Raw genomic sequence first — 12,174 nt, 5'->3', positions numbered from 1 at the left:
TTTCTTATGTTCTCTAGTGAGCTATTTTAAATTATCTTATTTATGTAAATTTTGCTTTTGAAACATTTTTGTGTGTTTTACCATATCAGAGCAATCCTTAAATAACTTTTTAATTTGTAGAAATCCACCGCGCCGGCGGAGCTCAGCCAATCAGAGCCAGGGGGAGGGCTCTACTCAGCGTCACTCACTGCTCGTGCACACGCTGCGCAGCCTCCCTCTCTCGCGCACACGCAGTCAAACTCACGATGATTTTCGACACAATGGCCGAAAAACAAACACCAGCGATGAAAAAACGGCTCTTTTACGCTGACAGCAGCAGACACCGCGAGGACAGAGTCTCAGAGGGAAGACCAAAAACGAGCTCAAAGGAATAAATTCAACCAGCCGAGATAAAAACACGGTGACACCTAACAGCTAACGGGAGCGGACAGGACTGCAGACAGGTGAGTCAGCCTCGGTTCTGTTTCTCAGGTAAATCATGTTTTTAATGAAGGTGCTGAAACGCTGCAGGCTGTGTGCTGCTACTGTGCTGCTGCTGCGGAGCTGACGTTAGCACGTTTCCGATGCTAACCTTAGCACGTTTCCGATGCTAACGCCGGTTAGCAGAGTCTCTCAGTCTCTCAGTTTGGGTTTATTTCTGATATTTCTGTGATCTGTCACGTTATAATGTTGTCACCATCACTGCTCTGCTGCGTAGTTAACTCTGTTTACCACAGTTTCTGTTTAACACCTGTGGTGCTAAAAGCTCATGCTAACGTGTTTTTGTTTAGCCTGATAGAAACACGAGTTTTCACAGAAAAACGATCGATCCGTCTGATTATGTGTCTGTCAGCGTAAACAGGCTGCGGTTGTTGGGTCCGTTTATCATCCTTTAACTCAATTATTTAACTCTGACTGGAAAACTAAATAAAAAACAAAACAAAACAAAATCGAGCCAGAATTTGTTTTTCTGTTCAACCAAATATTGGAAAAAAGGCCTGTTTTCTCATGAACGGAAAAATCAAATAAACAAGGAAATGAAAACAAAAAAAAGTCAAATTACATTATAAACTGCAGCTCCAACGCTCTCATTCTCCGCCGGTGTCCCCGCCTTTGTCCCCGCCTTTGTTCCCGCCTTTGTCCCCGCTGTCTCACTACAACAACACACATTTATTTCTTTAATATTGACTTGAATGGTTCTCCATAGCTGACGCCAGCAGAGGGCAGCGATGTCTCAGTTTCACTGACTCCTTCACTCACAGATTTGTCTGCTGCCGTCCCAACATTTATTTTCCGTTTTCTAATAACATTCCTAGAAAACATTTTTCTAGCAACAACAATTTTTTTGTTATTTATTATATAGAAATATTATTTCAATTAATGTTGAGCACCTTTTTTCAGGTCATTTACTTATTAGTCTTATTTTGGGCTTACTTTCATGTAGTTTTCATTAAACTCTTTATTGTTACACTTTAAAAACAGCAAGGGGGAAAATGATGACACATATATATGTATATATATATATACACACATAAACACATTTATATATATATATATATATATATATATATATATATATATATATATATATATATATATCTTTGTCACTTTCTTACTTTCTTTTTTTTTTAACATTTTTTGCAATTTAATGAAAAATCTTTTATTTTAAATTTTGCAAATCGCTAAATTTTATTTTACAAATTTGTTTGGCCTTTTCCTAAATTTCTCAGTGCCTTCTCATATTTTTGGAAGAAATCATGCCAAGTTTTGAGGTTTTAAAGAGTTAAAAAAATATATAAAACATTAATTTTCTAACTCACCATCTTTTCTATCACACAAACAGAAGAAAATAGTGCCTTTTTGGGGGGGACTATTTTCAGCGGTGGATTTTTTGGGAGGAAGACGAGACGTCAGGCTGTTGCTTTGTTTCTGATCGTGTCGTTTAAATCTGGTGTTTTTCGTCCTTTACGCTCCTGAACTCTTCCGCTCGCTGCTGTTGATGGAAAACGCTTTGATTGGCTCCAGGCTAAACCCCAGATCCGCCCCGACCCCCGACCCCCGACCCAGCGGTGTGGTGTTTGCAGACGGAGATTTGGCGGCAGAACCAGTTTACGTGTGTTTATTTATGCACTCGTGGCTGTAAACAGACCTGCAGACCTGAGCGCCGTGCCGCAGCAACATGATGGATCTGCTGTCTGTCCGCCGCCGTCCGTCCGACCACCATCAGCATCTTGTGGCGGCATGTTTACAGGAGGGGGCCTGATTGGTGGTTTGTGGTTTTGTAGGAGACAGCAGCCGTGGGCAGCTGGTCCATTCATAGATCGAGTGTTTGTCATCCATCACGTCCTGAAAGCTGCATTCAGCCGAAATCAGCCGTAAACAAAACGCTGGCATGTTATCACGTCCTAAAAGTTTGATTCTTCAGACAACTCGATATCAAACATTTGCTTATTTGAACACATGAAGCAAATATGCAACAATCACAACGAGGAGCGTAAAAACTCTCCATGTTTTTATCAGTTATCGGCTACACGTAGTTTATGTCTCCTTTTGAAAATGCATAATCACTCGTCAGGCCCGTTTCACACAGCACATGTGAGCAGCGCCAAACGTGTTTTTTATTTCAGCGCCCATGTTATCAAGTTAGAGCATGCACACTGCCCGTCTGAGCAGCGCTGCTCAGCTGCGGGTCAGCTGCAGCACATCTAGAGATTTTTTCCGTGTGCTGCACGCCTTTATCAGCAGAAATAGTTGTGAAAATGGTGTTTTGATGATTATGTTAACTCTATACCACTTTTTACTGCAGTTTAAAAGTGTCTCTGTCACAGAGATGAGGAAATGCAAAGATGGCTGTTTACTCCAACTTCCCCACTTCCCTTTCAAAACAAAAGCCCTCTGACAGCGTCTCTGTGGACAAAATCCCATCAGCGGCTGACACAAGGCATTTTATTTTAAAATATTTGCAGGACCGTCTTGTGGGCAATGCAGAGAGAAATTTGTGCTTAGAAATATAAAAGTGCAGCCATCATAGCTGCAGGCAGCGACGCAGCAGCAACGTTGCATGTGTGAACACCACAAGCATGAAACACACTGCAGCTGGGCGAGGCTGCTGATGCGTGTTGTGTGAAACGGGTCTTACAGGGTTAATACACTATTAATAGGCGTGTCCCTTGCTGCAGGGCTGCATGTTAGCAGTTAGCTCAGAGATGGCAAACTTAAAACTCTGAAATGTTTGAACACCTGTTGGCTCAACGCTGGCGTCCACTGGCAGAAGCTGGCATTGCAGTTAACGTTTGTGTTGAAATCTGCCCAAAAGGCCTCCGAACAGGCGTCATGCAAATTCAGTCAACCATCAGTTATCTGTTTAGTTCAGGCAGGATTTGTTTCTCAGCATTGATATGTGACCTAATGATGGCGGATCTGTGCTACAGTTAGCTGCAATTTAATGTTAAAAGGAGAGAGACTCAGAAATAATACAAGTCCTGTTTTTCTGCTCTGATGGCTGTGGGATCAAAAATGTCAGTTTGAATGGGTTTCAATGGAGCATTTTTGGACCTGAACAGTCTGAATGTAACTATTTAGTTTCCACAGTGTATTTTAGACTTATTGTAGGAGCTGAGCTGCAAATTCACTGATTACACTCAAATACACAATCTGGACTACATTTAGGACACATGCATCAACACACACACAGTTATCACAACAGGAAGAAGGAAAGAATTCATTTTGCAGCTCAGATCCCGTTGTGGTTTTTAATTGATCAGGATCAGCGTTGAGGCGTCCTGGCTGTTAAAAAACGTCTCGCCAGCTGCCAAACACAACACTCCCCCTGCTGTCCTCGCTGTGTGTCAGAGGAAGCTGGTGGGCGTGTTTCTGAGCTCGGCGGCGTTGCTTCACTTCGTGTTTGGTCAGACTTTGCAGAAATCTTGGCTTAAAGAGCGCTTAAAGCCGGCTGTGGGCTGGAGGTGTTTATGTTGAAGGGCTCTGCACACACACCTCACGGCGCTGATCGAGGTTTTTGTGTGTGTGTGTGTGTGTGTGTGTGTGTGTGTGTGTGTGTGTGTGTGTGTGTACAAAGAGCGCTGTTTGTTCTGAGGGTCTCTCTATAGGAAGTTTCAACCACCAAAATACACAAACGTGGGTCTAGAATGTCCACAAACTTTTGGCTAAAGCTGTATTTACTCATTTATCTGGTTTGTAGTTCTTCCTGTCTGTGCACGTCGCTGGAAACGATCTTTATGTGAGGTTTGTCTGCTTTTTGCAGACTTCAGCTTTGTGCAGAGCTTATCTGGGATTTTATGCATCAGCTCTCAAAAACCACAAAAAAAAAATGTCCTGTGGTGTTTGGAAACGTCACAGAGGCCACAAATACAGGAAAACCGCGGTCACTGTGGTCATCATGACTGCGTTTTAGTCAACTTCTCCCAAAAAGTAGTAGAAGACGAGTCAACTGATTGCAAGAAATATATATTTATTTGTTTTTACCCAATAACAGCGATCAAATCTTGTCCGAAACAAGTCAAATACAAAACATTGATCCTCACCTGAAGCTCTGTGAAATCGCAGAGTCCTCGACTGGCTTCATAAAAAGTACAGGAAATTACCTGAACATTAACGAGAAAAAAGATTATAGAATAAGAAAAAAACATTAAAAATATAAATAAATATATAGATAAAAGGGTTAATGAAAATTTATAAATATTGTTTTTGGGACGTTTTTCTCTAGTTTTTAAAAATTATTATTAACTTGGAATAATTTATCTATTTTTAACACTTATTTTTTACTTTTGCTAATTTCTAGCTAATCGTGGGTCATCTCTTTCTAACTTTCTCATTGCCTTTAAGTTGTGTTTTCTCACAAATAATAATAATTCTGTAAAATATTTCTTAAATATATGATTATGATAATCTTGGGTAACAGGAAATATTTCCACGTTCTGAGCTTTAGGAAAAAGATTCAGACAAACTCTGATCTTCATCTCGTTCACTCTCTGAGCTTTAATTGACCTGAAAACAAATTTAACGAGTTTAATTCAGCGTGCTGCGGGCTGGTCAAACCTCATCCGTCCACACGTGTCCCGCTGCTGTAAAGACAGCAGCCCACTCAGATCTGAGCTCAGCGTCTGAGTCACCGTCACGTCTTTTCCACTGATTCACTGAAACCATCATCTCTGACACTGTTTGTCTTATTAATACGAGCAGCTGCTGTTATTATTGGGAGAGAAAACACTCAGTGTTTCAAAATAATGTAGCTAAATCTCTGCTAATGTCACTGTGACGCTTCACAACATCAGAGTGTTGTTTTTTGTTATTTTTTGCCTTGTGATTGGTGGCGGAGGAAGCGTCCTGGCCTGACAAAAGATGAAACATTTTTATGTCTGAAAAATAATTTTAGATATATAATTATATTGATTTTACTTTCACACTCCACAACATGTGAATATTTTAGTTTTTCTTGTCCCATGAGTGTCGGTAGAGCAGGCAAGACCATGTCCAGGGAAATAATGGGTTAAATGTACGATGAATTAAATTATGATAATAACATGATATTTTCATTATGATATTACATGTCCGACAGCCCGCTCCAGCGTGGACATGTCCGACAGCCCGCTCCAGCGTGGACATGTCCAACAGCACACTCCAGCGTGGACATGTCCGACAGCCCGCTCCAGCGTGGACATGTCCGACAGCCCGCTCCAGCGTGGACATGTCCGACAGCCCGCTCCAGCGTGGACATGTCCAACAGCACGCTCCAGCGTGGACATGTCCAACAGCACGCTCCAGCGTGGACATGTCCGACAGCCCGGAAAGTAAGTAAAAGATAAAATAAAAATAAATAATAATATAATGTAAATAAAGATGAAATGGCCTGAAAAATTGTCTAAAAATTACATTAATACTGTAAATGTCTGACGTACGAATAAAACGTTTTACCGGTCTGACCTCCATCTGGGTAAGTTTACCTGTTTTTAACGGTTTTGGGTTGAAGTTTGCTGTTACTTCTGAATTGTGTCAAAGGTAAGGATCCCCAGTTCCTCCAGTTCAGATGTGAAAAGTACTTTTACTTCTAGTACTTTTTAGGAACTTTTAAGTTACTTGAGTATTTTGAGTTTATGCCAGCTTCCACTTCTACTCCACTACACAGACGAAAACACAGAACTTTTACTCCAATACTGTTATTAGATAACTACTTTATATTTACTTCAGCATTTGACGCGGTCTACTGAAGCCACTGAGACACTGAGCCCAGTTGCATTATGGTAAATGTAGGATTCCGTGTTTTTTGGAGCTTGACTCACACTGGGGACTGAAGGTCAGGTGATTTCGTGCTCTGCTGCTTCAGTTTGACCTTTTTAAATCTTGAGCCTCGTTAATGTGTGAAAGTGCAGCTCCGGTCCTCCCGTAGCTCATCTTTACGAGATAAAACTAGAAACTGATTAAAAGTTTAGTTTGATCCGTCAATCCTGCGATTATCGCCGTCTCCCTCCGACAGACTGACGCTGAAATGATCCGTGATGAATCATACGTCTGTTCAGCCTGCTCCTACCTGCAGCACTTTATAAAAAACTCAGACGATCCTCTGCAGCTGATTGGTCCTCCTGTGATACCTGCAGCGCTCCCATCATGCACTGCTCTCTGCTCTGCACCCAGCAGCCGGCGATGAGCCTCAGAGAGGAAATATTAAACGTTAATAACAGACGGGACTTTATATTTTAGTTTGTGCGGGCGTGTTTTTACAGCGAGATTCTTTATGTGGGTGGGTGTGGATGTGTGTGTGTGTGTGTGTGTGTGTGTGTGTGTGTGTGTGTGTGTGTGTGTGTGTGTGTGTGTGTGTGTGTGTGTGTGTGTGTGTGTGTGGGGGATGTGGCTTTCTGAGCTCAATGAGGGAACATTTTCTTCAGGCCAAATAAAGCTGCCCATGTAAACTCCACATTCCTGAGCCTGCGGTGTGTCTGTCCCAAACCCTCTGTCTTTATGGAGGGAGGAGGCCGTGTGTGTATGTGTGAGACTTTTGGGCAGTTTCACACACTTCTTGCTTACTGGCACAAAATATTGGCACCATGCTGCACGTGTCAGAGAACTGTTTCATATTTAAATTGGATGTTGAATTTTTCAGGCGTTCAGAATCATGAAATGAAGTCGTCTGCTGAAGTGAAAGTAAAACAGATTTCTGACAGTTTGACCTTTTGAACTTCAAAAACTGTGAAGTATCACGTTGGAGGCACAGCAGCTCGCAATCACCTGACAGTGAAGTGCACGGCAGCCCACCCTCACCTGACAGTGAAGTGCACGGCGGCTTGCAATCACCTGACAGTGAAGTTCACGGCGGCTCGCCCTCACCTGACAGTGAAGTTCACGGCGGCTCGCCCTCACCTGACAGTGAAGGTCACGGCGGCTCGCAATCACCTGACAGTGAAGTTCACAGCGGCTCGCCCTCACCTGACAGTGAAGTTCACGGCAGCTCGCCCTCACCTGACAGTGAAGGTCACGGCGGCTCGCCCTCACCTGACAGTGAAGTTCACGGCGGCTCGCCCTCACCTGACAGTGAACTTCACGGCGGCTTGCCCTCACCTGACAGTGAAGTGCACAGCGGTCTCGCTATCATTTCATCACAGATTTGCACAGAACTTAAGCAATATTTTCTTCTTCCGGCCCGTTCTGTTGACCTCAATGTTTAAAATAAGATTTAGAATAATATTAGTTTATTTTATGTCTCTGTCGGCTCTGAAAATGCATCATATCATGACGTGATCTGTGTGTGGATTTTAAAAACCAGTTTTAGTCAAACTGACACAATAATGTTTCTGACGTCACGTAAGACTGAAACGTTCAGGACGGAAACACGTCGATGGCGTCTTTTTATCTCCGTCCCAAAACCTCAAACCAGATTCACAACCGCCTCTGTGACCTCGAGGAGGATTCACACACCAAACTCTTCGAAAGAACACACACACACATGCACACTCACACACATACACACACGTGTGCAGGCAGACACGCGTCCACAGATAAAGACCACACACGTCGTTATCTCTGAACTGTCCTCCTGACTGAAGACACTTGTCTAAATACAGACTATCAGTCATTATCATGGAGCCCTGCGGCCCCGGGGCCCCCTGTGTCCCCCTGTTCCCCCCTGTGTCCCCCTGTGCCCCCCTGTGGGCCCCTGTGGCCCCCACAGCTCTGCAGCAGGACTCTGTCATTAGAGACGAGCTCAGCTTCAACACTAAATTACACTCTGTCCTTCAGGACGTTTCTGTCCTACAGCACGCAGCGCTGACTGAGAGACAGAGAGACACACAGAGACAGACAGAGAGACACAGAGGACAGCAGGGCGTGTGACTGCACTCTGAGGTCACTTCAACTTTAATTTGCATAAACGTTTTTTGGGTTTTCCACAGCTGAAGACAAAAACCCAAAACACGAAACCACAACAACACGCCAGACTTTCCAAGAGTCACTGAGACACAGAGAGAGACAGAGACAGAGACAGACAGGATCAGGAGTCTTTCTGGACTGCAGCACAAACTGAGCTGAGAACCTGCGGCTCCGTCTCCAGAGGAAAAAGTTTGCATTGTTTGTTTCTGCAAACCTCAAATATTTTACATTTGTACGTTCGTAACACAATAATTCCACTTTTTCACGTAAACATACCGAGAGCCACAGAAAGTGTCTCATCGCTGTCTCCAGAGGTGGACTGTGACACCAAAATGTGTTTTTTAAGACAAAACATGAGGACAAAAAGACGAGCTGTCCTCTGGGGTCCTCGGGTCTTCAGGAAGACGAAGAAGGAGTCCAGACAGACCAGTCGCATCTTTAAAACTCATCTGTTTTTTATTCTTTGTCTGATTTTATAACTTTGTGTGTTGTGAGCTCGCGTCTTCCTCCTGATGAGGACAGCACCTGTTTGCTGCTGCAGTTTTTTAGGAAAAAGTCTTCGGGTTGAGTTTTGGTGAAGAGGAACGTTTGTTTTATTGGCCTGGTGCGTCCTGGCTGCAGAGTCTGAGGTTTGGCTCCGGCTGCAGGTCTGGGTGGATCCACACTGGTCTGACTGTGTCTTAACAGGGTCAGTGGTTAGTGCCGGGAATATACATTTTTTTTTTTTCATTATTTTATTTCTTTAAAGTTGTATTTTTTACACAATATTTTCCCCGTCACAAAAACTTTGACCTTAAAAATAAATTATATATATATATATATATATTTTTTTATTTAACTTTTATGTTTTCATTAAGTCTTAATCCTTCATCTAATAATAATAATAATAATATATTATTATTATTTCTTATTCTTTTCATTGTATTTACTTTCATCTGCTTATTTTTTATTGTTTTTATCACTATTACAATTTGATATTGGTATGGAAGCAGATTTATGCCCTCCAAAAATCAATATGAGGCAACGTTAGAAAATGATTCATATTAAAAGTTTTTATGGTAAGGAAAATACTGTATTAAAAATACTATATATATATTTATGATAATTGTGTGTTTATTTACTCATTTTTTGCCGATTTCTGAGCCGTGCCTTCTTAAGTTCTTCTCCGCATGTTTTGGAAAGAATCAAACCAGTGTGCTCAGGTTTTAAAGGGTTAAACTGCTTTAATTTAAGTCTGATCCCAAAGTTTTTTTACCAGATCTCGTTTCTTCTGTTGAAGCCGTTTAGTTAAAATGTTTGTGGGAGTTTGAGATGTTTGCAGTATTTGTACACTGAGAGCTCAGCGGAGCAGCAGTGTGTGTGTACGTGTGTGTGTTGGGGAGGATCGGACAACAATATGCTCTGTGTGTGTGTGTGTGTGTGTGTGTGTGTGTGTGTGTGTGTGTGTGTGTGTGTGTGTGTTGCTCGGCTCTGCACAGAAACACTCAGTCATTGTTCACAGCCTGACACTCTCAAACACACATTATACCAATCTGCCAATGAATCCACAATGGACTCCATCTGTGTGTGTGTGTGTGTGTGTGTGTGTGTGTGTGTGTGTGAGTGTGAGTGTGTGTGTGTGTGTGTGTGTGTGTGTGTGTGTGTGTGTGTGTGTGTGTGTGTGTGTGTGTGTGTGTGTGTGTGTGTGTGTGTGTGTGTGTGTGTGTGTGTGTGTGTGTGTGTGTGTGTGTGTGTGTGTGTGTGTGTGTGTGTGTGTGTGTGTGTGTGTGTGTGTGTGTGCGTGTGTGTGTGTGTGTGTGTGTGTGTGTGTGTGTGTGTGTGTGTGCGTGTGTGTGTGTGTGTGTGTGTGTGTGTGTGTGTGTGTGTGTGTGTGTGTGTGTGTGCGTGTGTGTGTGTGTGTGTGTGTGTGTGTGTGTGTGTGTGTGTGTGTGTGTTGGGTGGTGATGTAACCGGGTGGTTTGTCCAAACAGCTGATTATGATCACAGGAAAGTGATACAGAAACTTTCTCCTCGTACTCGCGGCTCACACGCTGATTTCAGCTTTTCGGCCACAAATAAAACTCAAAATGTGAAATAAAATCTCGCTGAATTAAATTTAGGAGGATATGTTGTCAGAATATCACAGTCAGTGAGTTTTCTTTAGTGTGTAATCAGTTGAAAATAGGAATTGTTTTGTTTTTAAGCATTTTTCTTATTGTGAAAACTTTTTAGATGAGTAATTTACTAACGTTGATTTTATGTTTTTTCTCTTTTCTTTGGCATAAATATATTTTCTGTGAATGACAGTGAATTTCTTAATCTCTGACCAAACCTGAGTGAGCAAATTAACCCTTTGAAACCTGGATTTCTTGTGTTCTGTTCAAATGCTTTCACAAGTGGACTATTAAAGTCTTCATAATGAGAGAAACCGTAAACATGAACACAGAAAAATGAATAAAATAATAACAATAATAATAATAATAATAATAATAATGAAAATAAAATTTTCTAATGTTATATTGATTTTTTTTCTTGCATGAATGTGCTTCCATATATTTCCCTAAATGTTAGTTTCCTAATCTCTGACTAAACCTTAGGGACCAAATGAAAGAGAAAAAACTAACAATAATCAAGATGTTTTCCTTATTGTAAAAAAAGACTTTGTTTTGTTAATTGTTTTTTGTTTTTGTTTTTTGCATGAATGTTCTTCCATACATTGCCCTGTAAATGACCCTTAATTTTCCTATCTCAGACCAAACCTCAGGGACCAATTTTTTTTCCTTATTGTAGAAAAAAAAAGTTTACCCTGATTAATTTTGCTGATGTTATCTTATTTTAAGACTTTTTTCTTTTATTTTTTGCATTAACGTGCTTCCATACAATGGCCTGTAAATGCTAATTTCCTAATCTGTGACCAAACTTCAGTGACCAGCAGATCAATGGTTAATCTGTGGGTCAGTTTGTGCACAGCAGGAATGTAAAGAGGAGGAAATCCTTTCCCTTCCTGCTCCTGCAGGAGAAACACAGAGTGGGGGGCATGCGCGTGCACGCGGACACACTGTGCATGGGTCCTGGGGGAGGGAGGCGCGTGCACGAGGCTGAATGATTGCGCCACTCGGAGCAAGAAGTGAATGAATAGACGGCAGCGGGGTGTGTGTGTGTGTGTGTGTGTGCGCGCAGGTGTGCGCGTGCGTGCGTGTTGCGTGTTTGCGGGGTCAAACTGGTGTGGGTTGGGGGGGTGTTAAAACTGGTAAGTGTGGGGTTAAACTGGTGTGTATTCACCTTGTGTGCGTGTGCGTGTGTGTGTGTGTGTGTGTGTGCGCGCGCGCGCGCGTGTGCGTGCGTGTGCGTGTGTGTGTGTGTGTGTGCGCGCGCGTGTGCGTGCGTGCGTGCGTGTGCGTGTGTGTGTGTGTGGGAGGAAACTCCCCCTGGAGGCGTCTCTTCAGCGGACTGTGCGCTGAGACAATACCGTCAATGAGCTCCGAGAGTCCCACGTTTCTGTTTTCTGTCCCGGAGAGACGCTGCGGAGACACACGAGGACACACGGGGACATACTTTAACTTTACACCGACACACGGGGACATTTTAACCCGCGGGGACAGTCCTCTGCTGCAGGACGGAAGTCTTTAATCTGGTTTATTTCGGGGACAGAAAGCGGAGTTTTGCCTCCGCAGCTGCAGGCGGATCTCAGCTCTGATTTCAGGATTTCAGTCCCCGGATTCAACAGCGACTCACTCAGGTAAGAAAAACCTCAAAACCGGACTTTTCTGATGCGGGAATCGCTTCCGTCTCTTTGCGGTGTAAAAGTGCGTCTTTACTTGTGTTGAGCAGATGTGG

At 42.7% G+C, this 12,174-nt stretch overlaps 1 protein-coding gene across 2 annotated transcripts in view; it reads left to right on the top strand.

Annotated features, from left to right (window-relative positions):
- Nucleotides 1-269: 269 nt before the first annotated feature.
- Nucleotides 270-12,174, top strand: part of fgfr1b (fibroblast growth factor receptor 1b) — a 31,971-nt gene continuing 20,066 nt past the window's right edge. Inside the window, exon 1 of one of the 2 annotated variants that reach the window (XM_088070923.1) lies at nucleotides 270-443. The gene's annotated coding sequence lies outside the window, so the exon portion shown is untranslated. Of the gene's footprint in view, nucleotides 444-11,777; nucleotides 12,077-12,174 lie in introns of those variants that run through there. The other variant, XM_088070922.1, reaches the window with a different exon arrangement.

This window comes from Plectropomus leopardus, chromosome 20, assembly GCF_026936395.1.
Source record: "Plectropomus leopardus strain MGB_pleo_1.0 chromosome 20, ASM2693639v1, whole genome shotgun sequence".
In the NCBI taxonomy this organism is placed as follows: Eukaryota; Metazoa; Chordata; class Actinopteri; order Perciformes; family Serranidae; genus Plectropomus; species Plectropomus leopardus.
Note: the sequence above shows the minus strand (reverse complement) of the source record. Positions and strands in the feature narration are given on the sequence as shown.